The 23,783-nt window shown below is 47.3% G+C and overlaps 1 protein-coding gene and 1 long non-coding RNA gene across 5 annotated transcripts in view; one reads left to right on the forward strand and one right to left on the reverse strand.

The window, feature by feature from the left end:
• The window catches only part of TMEM259 (transmembrane protein 259), a 648,432-nt gene that overhangs the window by 35,592 nt on the left and 589,057 nt on the right, over positions 1-23,783 (forward strand). The gene's annotated exons all lie outside the window — the stretch shown is intronic.
• On the reverse strand, positions 16,312-17,066 carry LOC138504949 (uncharacterized). The gene is made up of 3 exons (XR_011280031.1): positions 16,800-17,066; positions 16,533-16,662; positions 16,312-16,410 (listed from the first exon to the last, which is right to left on the reverse strand). It is a non-coding gene; the product is annotated as an uncharacterized lncRNA (long non-coding RNA).

A 23,783-nucleotide genomic window follows, 5' to 3' on the forward strand; every position in this document is an offset into this window, starting at 1 on the left:
ACACTTTAGTGTCCTATCAACGTCCTTTTCGGGTGCATTAGGCACCACCAATAGGACGTCTGGTATAAATAGCCCTGCCTCGCGGCTTCCCTTCAGATTTCAACCGTCTCCAAACTGTGGGATCACCTCATGCTTTTGTGGGCTAGGAGGTCGTCTGTAGCCCAGAAGTCTTTTTTTTTGGCCCCTGTGCTACCTGTGGCTTGAAGGGGTACGAAGGAGATGGCCATATGGACTGTCTTTACTGTCTCTACCCCAATCACTCGGCGGATACCTGCGAGGGATGTCCGAGGTTTTTGCGGAAGACCCTGAAGGAACGTAATCGAAGGCTCATTTGTTGGCTTAATGAGGGCACGTACCCAGCTTCTGAGGTGGGTTCGGCCCGAGGTAGCCAGTCTTCGGATAAAGCGGAGAAGTCTGCGGAACATAGCCGAGCGGCATTGGCAGAACCTCCGGCGAAGAAGCATCGGGCTGCAGTGCCTGCGTCGGATGTGGGGGAAAGGCAGTAAGTCTTAGTCAAGGCCACATCAGGCGAAGAGTATTTCTTCGTTGTCCAAGCAGGGTCGGTCGGACCATTCCAGGGGGGGTCTGGTAGTAGGCCCGAACAATCTAAGGAATCTGGCAAAGCCGAAGGGGTCTTCGAAACGCTTGTCGTCCAGGGACCATTACAGGTCTTCGTCCAGCCCAGAGTCCACGAAGCACCAGTTTGGTTCTTCCAAAAAATCCAGCTCGCTGGTGAAATCGAGGCCTGTGGACGTGGTTCTGACGACTAGCGACGGTAGTGCTGAAGCCTATGGTTCCGTCGTCGACTATGGGGTCATTGGTGCTGTCCACGACACTGACAAAGTGGCTTGTGCTGTTATTGTCCACGCAGATGGAATCGGAAGGACTTTTGTCATCTGGTGGGGCGTAGCAGGCCGCCGCCTTTTGAGTCTATCCTTCCTGAGAACATTTTGCAGCAGGATCCAACTACATTTTCTGTGTCTTCTGAAGTGGAGGAGGAGCAGGTGTTTGACCCGTTGACTCTGGGTTTACAGAGTGTGAGGCCTTCGACGTCGAGTGGAACGGGGGCTGGGCCACCCGGTTATCTGCTTGTTAACCCACAATCTCTGCGGTCGTTGCAGGCGCTGCCGATGCTTCAATCCTTGTTGGGACAGCTGGATGTGAGGTTGCCTCCGCCTCCGAGACCAACGGTGCCTGTGATCGGGCTGTTGCCTGGTGAGGCTCCTAGAAAGTCTCCTCCGGCACGGTTGCCGTTGCCAGTGGAGTTGGGCCGTCCACGGTCTCATCCGGAAGAAGGAAAGCTACCTGAATCTGAGCCTGAGAGTGTTCCGTGGGACACCCTCAAAACTGTTTCGTCGACGAGGGATGACTCGTGCGACACGGACGCGCATGTGGAGCAGCCTCATTGCCCGGCGCAACCTTCGCCTCTGGATGATATTGGGGCATTCCACGCCATGATGTCAAAAACCTGTCTGGCGTTAGGACTAACACCTGAAGAGGAACACAAGGACTGCTTCCTCCTCTACCATATGGGCAAACGGAGGAAGGCGGTATTCTCCGTGCCGATACTCGACCATGTGTGGCAGGAGGGTCTGCGTACGATGCGCCATCTGTTTTCAGAACCGACTGTGAAGGGTCGGCTTGAAAAGCAGTTCAAGGCTCTGGAGTCTACCCCTCGATGTTGGTGTCACAGCCCTCGCCGGAGTCTGTGGTCTCGGCGGCTGCCATCCGGAAGCCAGGGGCCAGCATAAATTTCTTTATGCCGCCTGACATTGAGGCTAGGAGACAGGATGCTTTTGGAAAGAAGGTCTTGACAGTCGGGGCTACGACCACGATCATGGCCAGGTATGATCATGAAATGTGGCATCGGCTGGCTCTGCTTCCTGAGCATCTGCCGGAGCAACAACGAAAGGAAGCAATGCTGTTGATGCGTGAGGGGGAGGAGGAGCCCTCCAACAACAGCATAAATATTGCTGTGGACCTGGAGAGTCAAGCTTTAAACAGATTAACAATGGGGTTGTGCTTCGGCACCAGGCCTGGTTGAAGTGCACTGATTTTCGGCCAGAGGTGCAGTATAAAGTCATTGACATGCCTTGTGAGGGCGAACACTTGTTTGGTGAAAAGATCGATGAAGCCCTGAAAGGTATGGAGGAGGATAAAGAAACTGCTATATCCTTGAGTTCCTTGCAGAGCGGGTGCTCTTTTCGCTCCTTTCGGCATTTTCATGGAGCCTCTGGAAATGCACGGTTTGCTTCCACCAGAGACCGTGGTTACGGGCGCTCTGGCTACTCTTCTCGAGGGTATAGGTGGTCTGTCCAGTCGGCGCAGAAAGGCTGGCGGAAGAAGAGTGTGCAGTCCTCTGCGTCTTAAGTAGAGGCAAGCTAAACCTCAACAATGACTGCCATATGGACAATCTACTGGGGGGGCAGGGACGCCATACACGTCTACGAGTGGAGAAAAATGACATCAGATCGATGGCTGTTGGACACAGTGCGTCTTGGCCACTCGTTGGAGTTCAGGAGTCCTCCGGTCCCTATTCCGCTGGTGTACGTACTGCAGCCGCATCTTCCAATCATGTGGCAGGTGGTGGTTCTCATGCTGGGGAAGGGGGCAATAGAACCAGTTCCGGTGGCCGAGCAGGGCCTGGGGATTTACTCCCGGTTTGTGTTGAAAAAGCCCAACGGCAAGTGGAGGCCTATTCTCGATCTTGAACAAGACTCTGCAACGCCTGAAGTTCAAGATGCTCACCCTTCAAGATCTCATCCGGTCGGTGCAGCCGGATGAGTTCCTGGCATCGTTGGATCTGCAGGATGCCTATTTTCACAACCCTATGCAGCAGAGGCACTGCAATATCCTGCGTTTTGTGGTAGGAGAGGAACACTATCTGTTTCGGGTCCTCCCGTTTGGCCTGAAGTCGTCCCCCAGGACGTTCACCAAGTGTCTGGCACCGGTGGCGGCCTTCCTCCGGCGGGAAGGTCATAATGTGTACCCCTACCTAGATGATTGGTTGGTGAGCGGGTCATCGCAGGTAAGTGCACAAGTCTCTTGTGGCGACAGTGTGGCTCTTATGGCTGGGATTCGCCGTCAACTTCGTGTTTCTGGGGGCGCAGTTTCTTACCCAGCAAAATTTGGAGAAGCCTATCGACGAGCGTGTGCGAGTTGCGGGCCCAAGCAAGCAAGTGGAAGAAGGGCGCAAGTGTATCAGTCTGAAGTTGCATGTCGCTCTTGGGAGCCATGGCATTGCGTATTTCGCTTCTGCCCAATTGCTGCCTCTTCATTAGGCCAGTGCAAGAGTTCCTCGAAGACAGATGGTCGCAGAGTGGAGGATTGTGGTCAGACAAGTTGCTGATCAACAAAAGCCTGTTGGGACGCCCTTCGCTGGTGGGCATGCACAACCAATCTGGTGAGGGGTAATGCTCTTACTGGAGCCAAAGTTCCAGTTTACGATTGTGGCAGACCCCTCCCAGTTGGGGTGAGGGTGGGGGCACACCTCGACAGCTCGCGGGTGCCAGGCCTGTGGTCTCTGGAGGCTATGTTCCACATCAATGTGCTCGAGTTGAGGGCAGTGCACTGGGCCCCAAAGTAGTTTCATCCGCGGGTCGGTGGTAAGGGTGTTGACTGACAATGCTACCATTGTTTTATTTAAGAAAATAGGGAGGTACACATTCACGAGTCCTGTCGAAGGAGGCACAGGACGTTTGGCATTGGACTCTAGCGCAAGGAATCTGCAGTGCTGCTTTCCATCTGCCCGGAGTGCTGAATATTCAAGCAGACACGCTCAGAAGGGACACCATCCAGCTACACGAGTGGAGGCTGTCTGAGCAGCAGGTCTCAAGGATCTTCCGGCGATGGGAGCATCCTTCGTTGGATCTTATTGCTACAAGGGAAAACAAGCAGTGTCTGGAGTTTGCCAGCAGAGGGGCACATCCAGAGTCCTGGGGGGGGGGGGGGGGCGCGTTTCCGTGGATGGGGCTCTTCGTGTATGCGTTTCCCCCGTTCCCGCTCATTTGGCGAACCATCCAGTGGATTGGGAGGTACCAGTGCCAAGTGATTCTAGTGGCACCATTTTGGCCCAGGCCGATGTGGTTCTCGGACCGCCTGCATATGGTGGAAGAGCGGCTCCAGATTTCAGGTCTCATGACGAGGGCTGGGTGTGGCATCACGATCCGGCATCTCTCAGCCTGACGCCGTGGCTCCTGAACACGGAATCTTCCAAGAATGTCGACGGATTTTAGAGTCAGCGAGAGCACCTTCCACGAATGTCTCATATGGGCATAAATGGACGAGATTCTGTGACTGGTGTAAGGGTTGATCCTTTGAACATTTATCCTGTACCTGCTGCACTTGGCTGAAGGGGGCCTAGCATTATCATCCATTAAGGTGCACCTGGCGGCGATTTCTAGGTTCACGAGAAAACGCCATGCTGCCCCACTTTTCAGTGATCAGTTGGTGAAGCACTTTCTGAAAGGGTTGTTTCGGACATTTCCTCCTGTGAAGAAATGTGCACCGGTGTGGAACCTTAATGTGGTCCTTTAGGCTTTGATGAAGCCTCCTTTTTGAACCTATGCCGACGGCTTCCTTGAAGTTCCTCTCGTGGTAAGTGACGTTTCTAGTGGCATTTACCTCGGCCAGGCGGATGTCGGAATTGCAAGCACTGGTCATTGACCCTCCTCGCCACTAACCTGCACTTTATCCCTAAAGTGCAGACGGCATTTCATAAACCTGCCTCTATTGCTTTACCCTCGTTTTTTGCTAATGCATCCCCGCCAGCAGAAAGGGCCCTGCATTCTCTGGAAGTTAAGAGGGCGAAGTTTAATCTGAATCGCACTCAGGACTTCAGGAATTCAAAGCAACTGTTTGTGGCAGATGGCCCGTCCTACAAGGGGCAGGCCATCTCCAAGCAGGGACTTTCCCGATGAGTTTTATCTTCAATTTTGTTTTTTCTCTTCAATTCCCATGTTTTGCCATGTTAAAGCTGGAAAGCATTTGCGGAGTGCTCTGAAGGCTCATTTCACGAGGTCCACTGCCTCGTCGGTGGCGCTGTGGTCTGGGATACCGCTGGTGGACATTTGCCAGCCGGCGTCCTGGGCCGTGCCGCATACCTTCACCAGGCATTACTGTCTGGGGCAGCAGCATGTGGAAGATGTGTAGGTGGGGCGAGCGATGCTCTGCTTGTTCCAGTAAGGTATGCCCCGCAGTTTCTGGGGTTTGTTTTTTATGTGCTTGTCACTTGCTGGGGTTGTTGTCTCATGTATGTGATTAAGTACTGGTTGTTGGTTTTGCCTGTTGCACACTGCCAATGATTGGTTGTACTGCTATGTAATCTGTTCACAGCATGTGAATCCATGAAAGATCCAATGCTGGAGAAGGGAGTAGTTTCTTACCTGTAACTCCATTTCTCCAGCTTTATTATCTTTCATGGATTCACATGCTCCCGCCCCTGCAGCAAACCTAGGTTTAGGCTCCCTCTACTTTGCTGGTTAAAATCTGAAGGGAAGCCGTGGGGGCGGGCTACTTATACCAGACGTCCTATTGGTGGGGCCTAAAGCGCCCGAAAAGGATGTTGATGGGACACTAAGTGTCGAAGTTTTCCATAGGAAAACGCTAAGTTAAAGTTGCCGAGGTTCATATTCACAGCACGTGAATCCATGAACGATGCCAACGCTGGAGAAATGGAGTTACAAGTAAACTACTCCCTTTTTTTTACTTCTTCAAATTTCAATTTTTGCTGTTCAATATTTAAATGTTACTATATCCATTATACTAGCTTTCTGATCTTGACCACAATCCTCTAGAGACATTAATACATGTGTATTTAACCTCTTAAGTGCCATTGAGGTTCCCCCCCCAGTGCCAATGGGTTTTTTTTAAAATCGCGGTATTCACCGCCAAAACCCGCCAGCATTTTCCCCCCTCATTAACCCCTTAAGTGCCACCGACGAGCCGGCTCGTTGGTGGCAACCTGGAGCGGTTTTTACCGACGAGCCGGCTCGTCGCTGGCATTTAAAGGGTTAACATAGTTTGCAAAGATATGTCAGATGGTGCAGGTATGGTGTGTTTTGCTGAATATCTCTGCACTTGTGTTGCACATTTTATTTAAGTTTGGCAACACATTTAAACAGATCAATTTTGTATGTGCACAAAATTATTGAAGCCAGAGGGAGCAAATGAAAGCCCTTTGTTAAGGACAGAGTGTTCATCTGAAGAGTTGACATGTACTCAAATTACAGACTAAGTCTACCTGTTCTGATTCTGCAGCGATTGCTGATATGAGGCTCTTGTTACTCTTCGTAGCATGGCTGTTGCTTTTCCGCCATAATTTCGTATATTATCTTTGCTCTGTGATAAATTGTATGGTTCTTTCATATCAGATCAGGGGATTATTGAACAATTGTAAATGGTCCTGGTATATGGCTAATGGTTTACTGCGTCTTGTTTGCACCCTTGGTTGGTTTACCTATCTTTTTTTAATATGATGTACTTCTTATAGGATGTGAATGTGATGTCTTCAGCCTCGGAAGAAGACCACATACCTCGAAACACGTGCCAGGCTGACCTACAATCAATTAAATGTTAGGCAACTAATGCATGGACTTTTGATTAGTGCGCAGTGTGATTGTTAATGTTTAACTAGTGATGTAATATACTACCCATCATGTCCAAGTGAGGTTTGTCTTGATACCCTTCACTTTGCTTGTCTGGTTGGCTTGAGCCCTCACCTAGGAGTGAGACGCCATCTTATGGGAAGTCCACCCATAGATAACTTCCTGAAGTATACCGTTGGCATTTTTCATTCTGTATGACACTGCGGGCAGAGCCCTTGCCTCACTTTTCTTGGTTAATTGAAGTAGTGAAGGGAAACGTCCTGTAGTCGGGGGAATGGTGGGGGGGGGATTAAGTGAATAGCGAGTACAATAAGCAATTGTGGGGGGAAGATTGCGGAACCGGGAAGGGTAAAAAGAGGGGTTCTTTGGGTGGAACCTTTGTACCGTAGGTTAGGCGACAGTGTTTTTTTGTGAATTAAATTTGGGTAAATTGGTTTGGAGTATGTAGGCTCGGCATCATTTGTCAGGTACATCCTGGGTATAAGTGGAAGAGTCTAAAATATCAGGAATGGTTGTGGAAAACTAAGGGAAACATCTCAATTCTTGATTTACTGAGGGGACTTGCGATAAGGGAATATTGGAGAACCTGCATACTTTAACTACAAGCTCAAGGACTCAAAGTTAAACCTCCTACAGTTATGGAGGATGTATGAATACGGCGGAAAGGCTTCTAGTGTTAAAGTCTTAGGGGAGGGGCTGAAAAAGGAGGGTGCAAGATTTCCTTCTGCACCGCCCACATGTGTGCTATCCTTTATCGAACGCAGATGGTTATACAGACTCTGAATTTGAACCTCCATTTTTCCCCAGTGGCCAATCCAGTGGTTTTGAGACCAGTATAGGTAATGCCTCCAATGACTATGAAGTGGCATAGCGAGGAAAGTGGAAGGGTAAACCCCTTCAATGGTTATGGTTGTAGAAAGGTTGAGAATGAGGAGCAGGAAGGGAATAACAAACCTCCCACCGACTGCTATGTTAGCAGATGGGTTAATGGTGGGAGAACTAGAGTGAGGCCGGCAGCTAGATGAATGGATGATGGGTTGTAAATGTGAGAGGAGGAGATTATGCCATTCACCGCTAGGCTAGAGGATAGGCTGCAAATGGTGGTAGATGCACAGGAGCTGGAAAAGCTGGAAGAAGCACTGTAGCTAGCAAAGGAAGAGGTAGTGCTGTTGCAGCGGCATAGAAGTGAACCTGTTTGGTTGGATAAATCGGTTATCAAGGAGGTAAATGTGGACATGGAGAACAGAAATATTGCCATGTGTACAGGAGTTTAGCAGGGAGGGTGGGCCTTAAGGTACTGCTGAGTATGCTTCTGAGCCTGTAGAAGTGGAAGGAATAACAGGAGTAGGAGACTAAGAGGAATGGGAATCTGATACTGAGCAGGTTGTAGCAGCCCTAGCTCGTGCTCCATTAGCAGGGATCGAAAGTACACATGGGGTCTTTGGATGTGTCATAGTACTTGTATGGCTGTAGTAAGTAGCAGGGGAGAAATTGGGGGGGGGGGGGCAGTTAAAACGGCTGCAGCTCAGTTTGTTACTCCAGAAGGGTCTTGGAAAGGCCTATTATGTCCTGTGGTTGCACATGGACCAAAATAATTTGGCGCCCCCTGTGCTCACTGCAAGGGTGGGGAAGTGGAGTTATGCGTTCGAGAAACACTCGGCCAGTGTCATGTTGGCCATAGGGGGGGGGACATAAATCGCTTATTCATGGCCTTAATGGTGGAGATATCAGACTAGCTTTGGAGGATATCTGGGTATCTGGGAGTTGAGTTGGATACAAATTCCCACGATGTAGCAGCTTTTAATAATTGCAGGGCGCATGCACTGCGGATAATCTATCCCGATGCACCAGATATAAATTCTATCTTGGCTAGAACGATGAAGTTGGATGATGATCCTGCTGCACACATCCAGTTAGTTCAGGAGATGTTGAGGGCCGAGATGGAAGAAGTGGGGGGATAAGAATGTGGCGATTTTACCACATGATAAACAAGGGACTCTCCATAGAAATCCAGCATAATCATATAAAGCCTTGGGGATAGAGGCCAAGTTTATCGGACATCAAGCACACATTGTGTATTTTTGTAAAAAGAGTCAAGAAAAGAATAATATAGAACAGACACAGAAGGCAGAGGCCAAGATTGTTTAGAAAGAATTGGCAAATATTTGTTTGGAAGGGGCAGTGATTACTAGCTCCATGGAGGGACAGCAGGAGCAATTGGGACAACAGGGACATGGTGAATCAACTATGACACAGGGGTGGATGGACAGGTGTGCCTCCGGTCCAAGTCAAATGAAGGGGCTTTGGAGGGGTAGGAGAGGATTTCCACTGGGAAGTGGGTCGTTTGGCCAGTTCGGAGGAATGGGTCCCTGGTTCAATGGGCCAATGGGAAATCGCTATGGAGAGTTTTATGGAATTCAGTGTTGGTCGTGCGGAAGGATGGGACACGACGCGTGTCACGATTGTCGAGACAGGTCACATTATTTTAGCTGGGGAGCTCCGCAGATGCAATCCACGACCCTGCCATATGCTTTCTTGCAATCACAGCAGGTATGGGTTGAACAGAACCCAGCAACTGGGGCTGCACAGATCTGTGGGATCCCACCAACTATGCAGCACAGGCACCTGTACAGACATGGGAGAACAATCCTTTAACCCCAAGGAACAGTAACTCATTACACTGGGGCAAGTGATTTTGGATGGAGTCCTTTTTCACTCCCCAGTGCTAATATGTACCTAGAGTAAGACAGCCCAGACGGATCTCTGGTGTGTCCAGTTCTGTCTGCTACCACTGATCCGGAAGAAGAACCCAGATAGGTGTGCAGGTAGGTGATGGAATGTTTACATTCATGGTCGATACAGGGGCCACAAAATCATGAATTAAGGAAGGTGAGTTTACCTCGTTTGGCATGACAATGTACCCACAGGGATTCTCTGTGGCTATCCTGTCAGTTCCTTATACTGAAGCTCTACATATCTAGGCAGGTGAACAAAATGTTTCTGCACCTTTGTTGTATTTTACAGATACCTCATTGAATCTTTTGGGCCGAGATAGCCTGAGCAAACTTCAATTGTCGATTGCTTTCATGGAGGAAGGCCTAGTATGATCAACACCAGGTTTGTATCCGGTAAGAGAAGCCGCGCGTTTTGCATGCATATGGTTGTGACGGCACGGTAAGGTGGGTGGGTGCTTGTACATTCAACTTAATTTCTTTATGGGGGTAATGGTTTTGTTGAGTTGGGTCTCGGGAATTAAAGGCCAGACACGGCAGGTACCGATTGAGTTTTTGTTTCAGCCTGTGTGCCGCAGGAGGTAACACTAGGCACCATTGGCACAATTCTCCTAGAGGCAGTCGTGATCAAGAACAGCAGGATGGTTCATTTAAGGTACTAATGAAGTCTGAGAATGGCGCACTGTTCTGTGCATCGGTTCGATTTATTGCCATGGGACGTGTCCAACGAGCAAATGTTCGAAATTGGGGTGCCTTGCAAGATAGCGATGGAGCAAAGGAAAGTACCACAGACCATGCCCGCTATTAAAAATGCATTGCCACATTGGAAGGAGGATTTAGAAAAAGTGCTGAACCATTCATGGACCAGCAATCCTCATGACGTGAGGCTGCTGAAGGGTGTTGGAACAGGGTGAATAAATTTGAAACTTGGAGCAATATTACCATGGGTTAAGCAGTACCCCATGTCTAGAGAGGCAGACCAAGGTATTTAAGAGATATATGGCCTTGTAAAAGCCAGGCATAATACAACCTGTGTCCCCATGATGCTGTGAATCTGAGTGTTTTTAACAGGTTGTTTCAGATGGATTTGCGGAATTTACATGTGTCCAGTACAGTAATCCAGTACGTGTACGACAATTTGTTAGTCTGTATCACTTCATAGGAGCAGTGTGGAGGAGATTCAAGATCGTTCCTCACCCTGGTTGTGGTACAAAGTGGATAAGAATTGCAGTACTGCATTTGGGGCAAGTGAAATTGCCTGCAGGGAGGAAGGCAATGCCAGAGAGTGCCACCACAGTTCAGAATATGTCTCAGCCAGTCACGGTGAAACAAATGCAGCAGTTTCTGGGGCTCTGTAACTATTGTGGATCTTGGACTACTCTAGTTACATCAGGCCCTTACTGCAGGGATTTAAGCAAGGGTAGAAGGTAAGGGTTGGATAAAATGGTCTGAAGAAATGGTGACTTGCTTTCGGGAACTCATAAGCTGCAATCATCAATGCTCCTGTCTTGGTGACCCCGAATTACAAGAAGACATTTTATTTGTTTTCTCATTCCAATGGGCAGGTGATGACCGCTGTACTGACCTAGCGGATATCAGTAGGCCACAAACCTTTATATTATAGCGGACTCCTAGACCTGGGATGCAGGGACAGTTCCTTTGTGAGCAAGCGTTTGCAGCAGCAGATTTTGCAATTCAAGTCTTCAACCATTACCATGGGTTGCCCTGTGACATTGTATGTGGAGCATGCGGTCTGTGATTTTGGTAAAGCCAATGCTGACTTTGTATCCAGAAACTCTAAGTCGGCAATGTTCTACTTCCCGTACGGTGTCACCTAGTCAATCCTGCTACATTTGTATTCAAGCCAGTGAAACCTGATGACCTGTTTTATGATTATGCCACTAATGAGGGAGAAGAGGAAAAAAGGATGAATGTTAAAGAGGACAGTGATTGCTGATTCACGTTAGGGTTCTAGGTTCGGCATGGAACAGTGAGGTGGCAGGCCAGGCGCTCTTAGAGCGGCACTCAACGGTCCGTGCGTGGGGTGAGCAGGTCTGGTCGGTAGTTTAGGGGGGTCACATTTTTCACTCCCCTCCCCCCCAGCCCCCCCACGCTATAGTACTTTATGATGACTTAATGAATGATGGAACGATGACGCTGTTCTGTAGTAACCATTGAATGATTTAATTCATGTACAGCCTTTTTTGACGCATTTTGGGGTTCTAAGACCTGCAATAAATGTGGCCTATTGCCTTCCAAATGAACATGTGTTGTGTCCTTCACTGGCCCTGCCGCCTGCCTCGCCCACAAAAGCGCCCCGGGCAACCTTTGTCTGGGCAGCGGGTTGCAGAGCGTGGAGGCGGGCCATTGGGGAAGGGACACTCTTGTGGGCGGGGGGTTTTCGGGGAGGCACCTTTCTATGCTTCAGGCAGAAGGGGGACATCCTGTGTAGGCACCACTGCCCCGGTACTTGAAATAGATGGGGCAAGGGTCCTGGGTGCGTATAAAACAAGGGGGCGCAATGTGTGCTCCCTCTTTGTCGCCGCCCGGGACCAGTATGCTGCTCGGGCAGCATGTTTGTTTTCCAACCCACCCTTTAGATCAGCACAGGTTGTTGTGTTGCGGTAGGTTGAGGCGCATTGCATTGTTTTTGAGCAAGGGGCTCAACCATTTGGGTAACTGGAAGGGACAGTGATTGCTGATTCAGTCTGGGTCCTAGGTTTGGCGCGGAACAGCGAGGTGGCAGGCCAGGGGCTCTTAAAGCAGTCCTCGCCGGTCCGTGTATGGGCTGATATGATGTGTTATGATAGGTTATTTATAATGCGCTTAATACCCAGAGATTTCTAAGCGCGGACCCAGGGATTGAACCTGTGGTGCCCCGAGACGTCTTGTTTCCAAGGCGAGCACGTTGCCCCTGAGCTATCCTCTCAAGGGTGAGAGGCCGGTGGTTTATGGGGTCACAATCCCCCCCCCAAATCCCCCGCTAGAGTACCTTTATGACGAGTAGTCCCCGGAAATACCCAGCGAGCCCTCAGCAGGCCCAACCAGCTCATGCCCACTTCAATCTCCTCTGAGTCCAACCATGTTCACCCCCCACCAGCCACACACTCCTGCCCCCCACACCCTATTACCCACCCACTCACTCTCCATTTCAAGACCTTCCCCTTACACCACATGAACAAAAATTTTGGTACATGGTCAAGGTACTACCTGACCTAGCTGAAGCCTTGCTATGCTCCCTCCAGTGACGGTTGTACCACTACCTATCGATTCCGGTTACTCTTGGCTCACTCATCCCTCCTGCCCTCCCCACGGCCTGCCTGCACCCTCAAAGGACCAATCCCCAAATGATTCACGCCCCACCGGAAGTCTTATCACCCCCCCGCCTCCTCTAAGAGATCCTGGTTTGCCCTCATCACTGTATCTACAAAACCGAGGTCTGAAAGGCCTAAAAGACCTACTATTATAAAAGAATCCTTATCTGCCATAGCAGTAGTACAGAGCTCCACAGGGTCATCTTGGAATTTGTGAAACCCACTTGCACCACTGCTCCCACTATGCCCACACAAGCACTCTGCAACATTTGATGGCTGGAGAGGGTCTTGGCCAGCCCACCAACCTGCAGCACTGACTTTCACCTCTTTCAAACCACCGATCGCTACCGAGGAATTCCACAAACTACTGTCCAGCAGAAGACCCTCCAGGGTCTCTTCCCCCCCCCCCCCTCCCGACCTCCCCCCACCCCTTGCCCGTCTCCCTCCTAAAAGAGATCCCCACCTGTGCAAGAGAACAGGCAAGGTCCATACTCAATGACTACTTCACCTCCGGCACCTTTTCAGACCACTTCAGTAGCACACGTCAAACCACTTCTGAAAAAGGCTGGCCTCAACCCTCTCCAGCCATCAAATTATAGGCCCATACCCAACATCCTGCTCTTCTGGTTTCGACCTCGCCATGGAACTAAAACCACACTGATCTCGATGTGCGACTTCTCCTCGCTCCTGTTCAAACCTCTACCTGACCCCGGTGCCTGGGTTCATCCGCTCGCACAACCTCACCTGCTACAATTATGCTAACGACACCCAAATTATCCTGCAAATCCCCAAGACTAGCTCGATCACCCCTCCACCCTAGCAGCATGCCTCAGTAATATTGACCAGTGGATGACTAGAATCCACCTCCTTCTCAACCCAGGGAAAATAGATACCCGGACTAAACCCTGTCACACCAGATCCATAATGTATCCACATTCTGTCACTAGCAACTCTGGCTGCTGCAATGCATCTCCCCCATCTCTCCTTCCCCTAAACTCATGCTTGCTCTGGAACAGAGTCATATCTCGACTGCTCTCCGCACCCTCCACTGGCTACCAATTGGACGAAGAACTACTTTCAAAATCCTGTGCATCACCCACCGAGCCGTGCACAAGGCCGGCCCACATACCTCAAAGAGAAGACTATACGCTACCGCCAAACACGCACTCGCAGCCCTACTACTGTTGATACCATTCTCCAATTCATCTAGACTTGGAGGGTCTGCCTTCTCGACTTTGGCACCAACTCTATGGAATTTGCTGCCCCCGTATTCGACACACCCAGGACTACATGGCCTTCCGTCAAGTGGTAAAAACATGGCTCTTTCCAAATCTGTGCAAGGATAAGCCCAAGGCCATAAACTCATCCCCTATGGCCAAAGTCTGGTGATGATCAATACTTACCGGAAAAGCAACTAGAGAGCCATGGAAAATGGCTGACCAATTAATTACGTCACCCCGGAAAAATGGGAGCAGTCAGGGCACGGAAGTCTGCCTACGGATAATAAAACTTCTGGCCTTTGCAGCTACAACCCACACGCATTTAGCTTGACTTCCAAAGCATAGCTGGTGCGAAGTGTCTATAGAGGCGACCCCAGTTTACCTAGGAATAACCGCCCTGCACCAGCGGCACATAAGTACTATGCTTGGATAAACTCTCCGGAGGATCAGACAATAACCCATGAAGCACTCAGAAACCCAGCGTAATACTCCCCAGGGACCCAGAAAATGTATCCTTCGAGTGACTACAAAACATTGGGGAAAGGACGGCTCGCCCTAGATAACATTCCCCTCTGACCGGTTAACCTCCCTATGAAAGCCACTACCTTGAACCCCCAGAGCAGACACAGCTAGTACAAACTGTGCCCCGTATGCATCCCAAGTAAACGGGCCTCCCAACAATAACTGCATACTCATTCCTACCAATATGCCCACTTTCCACTTTACATCAACAAACAATAAATTGCACCTACATACCTAGACCAATTAAGCTAGATGCACACATACACATATCGCTCATAGAACACTTCAACAGCCTGGTAGAATGCAGCTATACCCCACAAAAAAATGAATCTGCCTATCGGCACACATCTCCTTCACATGCTCCACGGCAGCCAGAATGCTGACTTGGAGACCACCCTCCTTGCTGCGCACATAACTCTGATCTCTCACATCTACCGCACCACACTTGGCATTAGAATGCAGCCAACCCGTGCAAACCACTCTGGCTGCTCACATACCACGTGCACCCAAGCACCATATGCTACACTACTCAACTGATACGAATAACGGCCCCGAGGGCGTTTAACACACAGTGCTTTGAGATCATACCAATGGTACATAAGGTGCAATACAAATACACTATAACATAACTGGATGCTTTGGAGGGACAGGAGGTACTTTCTGTTGATGGGTTGTAGAGGAGCAGGTGTTCTCTAGTGCCCACTTTCTCACCTCCAACATTCTGAAAGCAAAGCAGGAAGACTCTGCACATGGCACCATATATCATCCCAATACCGCACCGAAGATATGCGAGTCATTATGCACTCGGACAACTATATCAAATGTACCCTTGCACTGATGTTGTGGTAGGATGTCGGCACCCACCATTGAAGAGCTGTAAATTAAGTCAGACCAGAATAAAGTGACGACATGAATAGAAGATTCTAAGACTTACTGAAACGATATATGAATACTTAAAGAATGATAATGTCATTGAAGTGATAAAAAAAACATGTATGCAGAGAAGGAGATACCATATATACAATGAAGATAAGTAGCCAGACGAGTAGTGAATGTATGTATTTGCCAAAACGCAAGGTAGATGCGATAAATGGAAGCTTGCTTTAGTAGAAACTATAACATGAGTAAAGCGGCCATGATGAGAAGATGGATGTTGGATTGTGTCACAACTACAAACGGAACATCTAAACAGAAAAATGTACCCTTGCTAATAATTATTTTCATATTATTTCTTTTTTTCTTTTTGTTTCAAATAATGAATTAATATCTCTGAGAGGTTTCCAAATTGTGGAAATCCTAAAGTATGAATCTACCGCTGTTCTTATATAACCACCCAAATAATAAAGTAGCTGTGTGTTTCAAAGGACAAACATTACGGTGGTGCTTCCAGTGTTTGAGAAATAAAATAAAAGGTAACTCATATAATTAAGGAAAAAGTGCAAGACATTCACTTTCTACCTCCGAGGACATCAAAAACATATATTTAAAGAAAACCAGAACACATAATCGGAAGTCAACAGTTATAATCTCAACCAAAAAATAGAACAAAATACAAATACATCCACATAATACATTTAGGAAGCAACGTTTTTTTGTAGAAAGAGATTACAATGTGCATAAGTGTTTTGACACAATAAAAAACAAAAAACACAAAGAACATTGGATTAATATTCATTTCTTTACATTATAATGATTAAATCATAAAGAAGAGTGCAAATAGGACATACATGTGATATTGGTTCAGTAAATAAACGAGTATCATGGCCCAATTTCTAGGTATTGTTCAATGATAGTCCCTTTTTGCAATTGTTAGTTTCAAGCAATTAATGCTGCAGGGTCTTTGATACAAGATATCTTTTTTATCCTTGCCAACGTGAGATTTGATGGTTGGAACCGGAATGTAGGCTCCAAACGAACAGGGATATGTATGTATGGTTTGAATCCCTGTCTTCGTCACGTTTCGGCGGTTATTCTATTACGATAGGTCCGCCTTCATCAGGGCTCCTAGTTGGGGACCCTGTGGGAAGTATATGGATATCGAGTCAGAAGGGTGGATATAGAGAGGTAGTGGCCCCTAGTACTTAGGGCGCTATACAAATAAAAATATTTAGAAACTCTCGGCACCGGTGGTCGGCTTACCTGCCGGTGTTTGAGATCCCAGAGGTTCGGGTGTGGGCCACACAGGGAGGGAAATCAGGCGACAGGACCAGGCGTCTATGTGAAGAGTGAGAACTCTCAGGTAAAGTCACAGTCTCGTCTTGGTGATATCCTACATAAGGTATAAAGATGATGGAAAAGAGAGGAGCAAAAAACTATAAATCGGGGGTCTGGCGCCCGGGTTGTGTGGTGCTAATACATAATTGCTAAATAGCTACATGTGGCAAAAGCGAGAGAAAAATGCTCTACCTGGATTAATTTGCCGAGTAGTAGAGAGATTGCGCCGTATGGGTAAATTTTCTCCTCTGTCACCGTTATTGTGGAATGTGGTTGTTCACTTTGGGCTGGTGGCTGTTGCCTGTGTGAGAAGAAAAACACAACTAAGCACCAGGACTCGTTTGTTCGTAGGATATTAGGATAGTGGTTTAAATCCTATGCACAAAAATATGAGACTTGACGTGGTGGCTGATAGTGCTAGTATCTAGGACCATGATAACTCCAAAGGTACGCGCTGTGTGTTCGGAGGCGAAAGTGTATTAATGATACCAAGTGCACGCGAAACTTACAAAAAACACACAGTACGGCTGCCGGTCTGGGTGTTTAGAGCTCAATTACATGAGTTGAGATGCCAAATGTATGGGCTTCAAAAGGAGTATTAAGTAGGGAGCAAGCCGGTGGCATGAAGGGTTGAGGGCTGCATGCGAGGAAGAGACGTGCCTGTTGAAAAGGTCAGAAAGAGGGAGAGAAAGAAAGAGAAACCCTTTTAACGCTTACCCGCTGCAATGCTTTTTTCAGCTGCTGTAAGGCTTAGCAGGCATCCGCTGGGAAGGGGAGAGGCTGGAGGCTTGTCTCAGCCGTCTCATCTGATTCGAGGGTGTGTGTGGACTGTGGCTGCCTGCTCAGGGAAGCCGGGGCCGGGACGATCACGCGTGCGTAGAGGCCGCGTAGTCGATCGTTGTCATGGTGACTAGAGAACGAGTCACTCAGGTATGCTGGGAGAGAGTATCGATTTGCAGTGTGCCTCGGTGTGAGGAAAGTGTGGCTGTCAGCCTCATATAAAGTATTACACTGAGCCTGGAGGAAAAGGGGGAGGAATGCATAGCTCTGTGCGTATGTTTAATATATAGCAACAACAAGGAGCAACAGAAACTTAGTTTGTCGCAGTTTGTCGGTGAGGGCTAATGCGCGTGAGGAGAGGCTAATTAGTGGTGGGCAGGGACGTGGAAGCGGACATATGTCACAATGGTCATATTACTGGCTGAAAGATTTCATTGAGCCCATGATGGTAAGTGTTTAATCGATGTATCCATCTAGACTCCTTCCTAAGAAGACTGTGTTGAATGTCGGGGCTCCCCTTGATTTTCTCGAGTACCCACCAAAAAAGATTGTTTGGTGTGTGGTTAGCCTCCATGTAGTGTGTAACTAGAGGTGATGTGAGATTCTTACACCTTATTCTAGATCTGTGTTCCGAGATCCGAATGCTAACTGCTCTTGTTGTTTGACCTATGTATCGTAGTCCACAGGGGCATTCGATACAGTAAATCACATTCTGGCTTTTGCAGTTTGTGAGGTCCCTCAGAAGCCATTTGCGTTGTCCAATTTGGAAACTGCTCATTTTCTTCGTAAATTGGCAGGCCACGCAGTTGCCACATGGGTGATGGCCCTGCAGTGGTCTTAATGTTCGTGTGGAATTCTTAATTGGTTGAAATTGGGAATGTACTAGATGTTCCTTAATGTTTTTTGTTCTTTTATATGCAAATCGGGGAATTGGTTCTTCCGGAAGGTTAAGGCGTGCTATGTGCCAGTGTTTACTGATCTTCTTTATTTGTGATGTGTGGGTTCCAAAAGTGACAACGCACGTAAGACGATCTTCCTTGGTGTCTTGGGTATCACGTTGTAACTCGAGAAGGGTTTCTCTATTCCTGTTTCGTGCCCTTTTCCTGGCTTGCTCAAGCTGTTTTTTAGGATAACCTCGTGCTTTTAGGCGGGTGGTTAGATTGTCTGCATGGTAGTTAAAGTCTTCAGGTGTTGTGCAGTTTCTGCGTATTCGCAGATACTGTCCGTATGGGAGGTTGTCCTTGACATGAGTAGGGTGGTTGCTAGAGTAGTGCAACAAGGTGTTCCTGGATGTAGGTTTGCGATACAAATTACATATAAGTTTGCCATTTTTTTGTTGAATCGACAAATCCAGGAACTTAATCTCAGAAGCACTATGCTCGATAGTGAACTGAATGTCAATATTACATGTATTGAGCCAGGCCCAGAAGGACATCAGTTGGAGGGTGGTGCCAGTCCATATGAAAATCACGTCATCTATGTATCGGTACCAATGGCTAATTTGGGGCTGTCATGTGTTAATGTTGGAAAGTACAAAGTCTTGTTCGAATTTGGCCATGAATAGGATTGCTAGGCTGGGAGCAAAAGCTGCGCCCATGGCAGTACCTTTTGTCTGTAGGTACAGTAAATTGTCAAAGCTAAAAAAGTTTTTCCGTAGTGCTATTGACATAAGTTCAAGGATAAAGTTGGTGGGAGTTCGGTCAGTTGGGAGCTCGGCAGTGAGCCATGTCCGTATACATTCGATCGCTTCCTCCTGTGGTATACTTGTATACAGGGACTTGATGTCCATAGTTACCAAAAGTTGTTTGGTGGGGTCAAAATCTATGCCCTCAAATATGGTAATAGTATGTGTAGTGTCCCTAAGATAGGTAGATGTATTTATACTAATAGGTTGTAGGAAGAAGTCAATGAATTTGCAGAGTGGTTCAAGAATGGAGCCACAGCCAGAAACTATCGGGCGGCCTGGTGGATTAATGGGATCTTTATGAATTTTTGGAAGTGCATAGAAACAAGGAGTTCTTCCTCGTGTTTTGATTAGAAATTCAGATTCTTTTTTGGTGATCCATTCGCGTTGTAAAGCGAAATTTACGGTTTCTAGGATCTCTTGACAGATTTCTTGTGTTGGGTCTTTACGAAGGATAGTGTAACTATCTGTGTCGTTAAGTAGTGCCAATACCATATCTTTGTATTGGTCAGTGGTCATAATGACCACGCCACCACCTTTATCTGAAGGTTTAATGATAATGTTTTTATTTTTCTGTAGTGACATCAAAGCTTGTTTTTCCAGTAAACTTAAGTTGTGTTTGGTCTTAGTTGTTTTGGTTTGTAATTTAGCAAAGTCATTCAGGATGCATCTTTCAAAGGTAAGGGTTTCAGTAGGTATTTGGCTATCTGAAGGCGTGAAGGAAGAGGGGTTATGTAGCCCAGAGTCTTGCTCGTCTGCCTCCGTGCCTAAGTTATGTTCATGAAAGAAAGTTCGTAGCCTTACTTTGCGTAAGAAGGTTCGAATCTCCATTTCGGAATCATACCAGTTTGTGGGACCCGTCGGTACGAATGATAGACCCTTGTTAAGAACAGATGTTTCTGCCGTTGAAAGTGGAATATCAGCTAGGTTGAATATGGGGATTGTTTCAGAATCGGTATTGGAGTTTAGTATCTCGGTCGTCGGCGTCGTTGACGTTGGTTTCTTCCTCCCCCTCGTGGTGGGAAACCCCATTGTTGAAAACCCCACTGGGGGTTGCCAAAACCACCACCCCCTAAAAAAGGATAAAAAGATGGTGGGGGGAAGGCTGGGTTGGGCAGCGGGTGGCCCTGTGGTAGGGGTTGTCTAGGTTGGTCGTCAGAGGATGAGCCACTGCTGGAGCCGGAGAAGGTTGCTCTATTCCGGCGACCTTTCTGTGTCCGTGAGCCTATGCCTTGGGCCGGACCTGTGTTCAAATTGTTGATGTAATTATCCGAAATGTACGGGTAAACAATTTCAAGTTGAAATTCCTTAATGTCTTTCTGAAGTTTCTTAGTTTTTCTGGTGAGAGTAGCAGTTTTAAAATCCGAGAACTGCTTGTTAAGGTCAGTTAACTGGTTCTTGGCATTAGTAATGGCTATGTTGGTGATGAAGGTTGTTTCCTCTAGATCTAAATCTTTTTGAATTTGAGTAGCAATGCGTTGGGCCGTAGTAATGGTTAATACCATTAGATCTCGGCTACATTTAGTTGCCACATAACTGAAGTTTGTTACGTATTCTTTGTCATCTTGGAAGAGGCACGGAGTGTTTCTCACTATTAGTCCACTAGGGATAATGCTATTCCTTAAATATTCCCTTAAGAAGTGTGCGTGAAGTTCAGTACGGAAACACTTCTTTTTAAGACGTAGAATGTTGTCTCCTGTATTTGTGGCACCTAATGGGGGATTGTCACCTATAGGGTCAAAAAATGAGGGACCACTTATGGTGTCCTGGATCTGTTGGTCAGTAAAGCTTAATGTAGCATTTTCAGCCATACCCTGCAGGGGGATATCTCACAGGTTATTCTTGAGAGCGTGGAATATATAGGTCTGTCGTCCAGTAGTCCCGTGTGGACCAACACCAGAAATATGGTTAACTCTGGGAGAGAGTGTAAAGATTAGAGAGAGAGATGGACAAATTCAAGTTAAAGTGATTAACTAAAGTCCTATCAGGGAAAGAACCCTAAGCAACACGGTTGCCGTTAAATGATAAACAGATAGTAGGGGGAGGCCTTGTTAGAAAGGGTACTAGGCCAAAAATAGAACATCTAAACAGAAAAATGTACCCTTGCTAATAATTATTTTCATATTTCTTTTTTTCTTTTTGTTTCAAATAATGAATTAATATCTCTGAGAGGTTTCCAAATTGTGGAAATCCTAAAGTATGAATCTACAAACGGAGACAAACCAGGGCTACAGATGGGGGGGGGGGGGGGTGGAAACACTGCGGAAAAAGGCTTCATGCAAGATACAAGAAATCTGTTTATTGAGACTAAGGATGACACAGCAAGACCTAATTGGAAAGCACAAAGGAAGTTAACCAGGATATGCTCTGAACGAAGGGCATATTCTCTTGTGCCAAGTATTGGACAATCAAGGGTGCAGAAAGCACATGTAAGACGGTTCAACCATGTCTCCAGAGGCTAAGCTGAGTAATGGCACTCAGCATAATTAAATCAAATGGCAGTAAATAAATGGACAAATTCGTGGTCTGACGTGTGATACAAGGCCTATTCATTAAGCCCCAGACGAAGATGGTGATGTACCTTGACTCCCTTAAAAATCCCAGAGAGGAAAACTGTGAGCAAGGCCAACTACAAACGAGAAGCCTTGGCTCATGGTCTAACTGATGAGAGATGGTAGGCTAATTGACTAATGTGGGCAGTCGTCTGACGTTCTCTGCACAAGTTTCATTTTACTTATGTGCTGCTAGAGAGCCAAATGTCCAAGGTTGAGACAAGTATGCTAAACCATCATGAGTGGTTATGTGGCAGCATGCCAAACAAAGTTGAGCGTGCCAACCCGCTGCTGTTACTCTATCTGTATTATGTTTTAAGAGGTGGTTCAAGGCGTGCCTACAAGATGAGGGGCACCAAGTGATATTATTAATACTTATGATATATAGGTACATCTGTACCCTTAACCAATTCCCCCCCCTGCAATAAGTTTTATAGTTTGCCACGTAGGATGACCTCAGATGAAGCATGTTGAGGTAGAAAGACTTTGTATAATCAAAACTTGTGTGTGGACTACATTTCGTTGTTCACCAGATTGCCCTACTTTATTTTAGCTGATAATAAAGTAGTATATTCTTTGAGTCTGTCTGGTTATTTGGGTCTGAGATAACTGGAAATTCCATCAATCACAGGGGCCTCAACAATTGATCAAGACACTGGTGAGAGGCATATGGGTTCAGCCATTGTGGGTCGTGTGTGGAAGGCAGCATACCGGGTCAGATTGAAGAAACGGTTGCCTTTGCATTACTCCGCGCAAGCAGCAGAACTAGTGGCACTTATGGAGGTGCTAGAAATGAGTAAGGGGAAGACAGTCACCATTTATTCTATCTGCGTATGTGACCTTCACTGTGCCTTCAGGGTTATCGAGGTGGCTGAGAAGAGGGTTTAGATCTGACTGGACCCCTGTGCAGCAGGCTGCACTGCTATCCAGACTAACTGAAGCCTTAATCCCATCCACACTAATTATACTGACTGAACAGGACTCTGGAATGATGCCGCAGACAAGGCAGCGGTGTACTAGAGAAGAACAGGAGTTCTGGAAAAAGAGCGGGTGTGTTCTTTTGCCCACAGATTTGCTGTGTGAGCCGACAGAGAAGGTAGTAATGCCCGTAGAACTGCTCGTTGTTACTCTAGTCTAAAGCACCTACATTACCCGTCGCCAGTGCTCTAGATAGGATTTGGAAGTGGGAGTCCAATTTTCAATGGCTGTATTTTATAAGCGGGTGTAAAACAGAAATGTTTGTGTAATAATTGTCTTTGCTCCTAGTTATTCATGCACATAAAAAAAATACAGGTTTTCATCTACCATGAGGCAGTAATAATAGTTTCTTCCTTTGGTACTATGTGCACTAATGGTCCAAAGATATCCATGGAACCTTGCTGGCGAAAGCTACTTTTTGTTGGTAGTATTTGTACTCCTCATTTTTATTTTTATGGAGTATTTGCCTATTTTTGTGGATTAAAAGTGGCTAATTTACCCCTTATCTGTAGGGCTGCCCGTCGCTCACTTCTTGACACGTTGCAGCAGAGCTCTTGGAGGAATGTCATACAGAACCTCCAGGAACAGGTAAGAAGATTTGTAGGTAACTGCATAGTTTGCAAAGAATTGCCGGAACACCATGAGGTCAGTAACGGGGAGGCGCCCTGGGCACTTTCGGGAGCTCCATATAGATTTCATGGATATGCTTATGAGATGCAACAATTACTGGTATCTAACTGTGATTGTTTGTCCATTCTCCCAGTGGCTTGTGGTTGGTCCCTGCTTACATCCTCATACTATGTCTTCAGCAGCATTTCTGGTGAGCGGTATTTCCACAGTGGGGCGTTTGTGAGGTTTTGAAATCCGACAATGGGACCCACTTTTTGAATGCAGTGTTCGCAGAAATTGCTTTGCTTTTGGGAATCATGCACAGGCTGTGCTCTGTGAACCACCCACAGGCCAACGGAATCGTAGAGTGGTTAAATGGGTTCCTTAAGACCTGGTTGGCCAAAATCTGCAACGATTTAAGGTCATGCTATTACTGCTTAACTTTAGCAGTGTTTTATTCGAGAAATCAACCAGGAAAAGAGCACCAACTCAGCCCTCAGGAGATTGTGATGGGTGTAGATTACACACACCACTCTCGCCTGCACACACTATCAGACGCACACGAGACCACAG

This window comes from Ambystoma mexicanum, chromosome 1p (assembly GCF_040938575.1).
Source record: "Ambystoma mexicanum isolate Mex_15411 chromosome 1p, UKY_AmexF1_1, whole genome shotgun sequence".
In the NCBI taxonomy this organism is placed as follows: Eukaryota; Metazoa; Chordata; class Amphibia; order Caudata; family Ambystomatidae; genus Ambystoma; species Ambystoma mexicanum.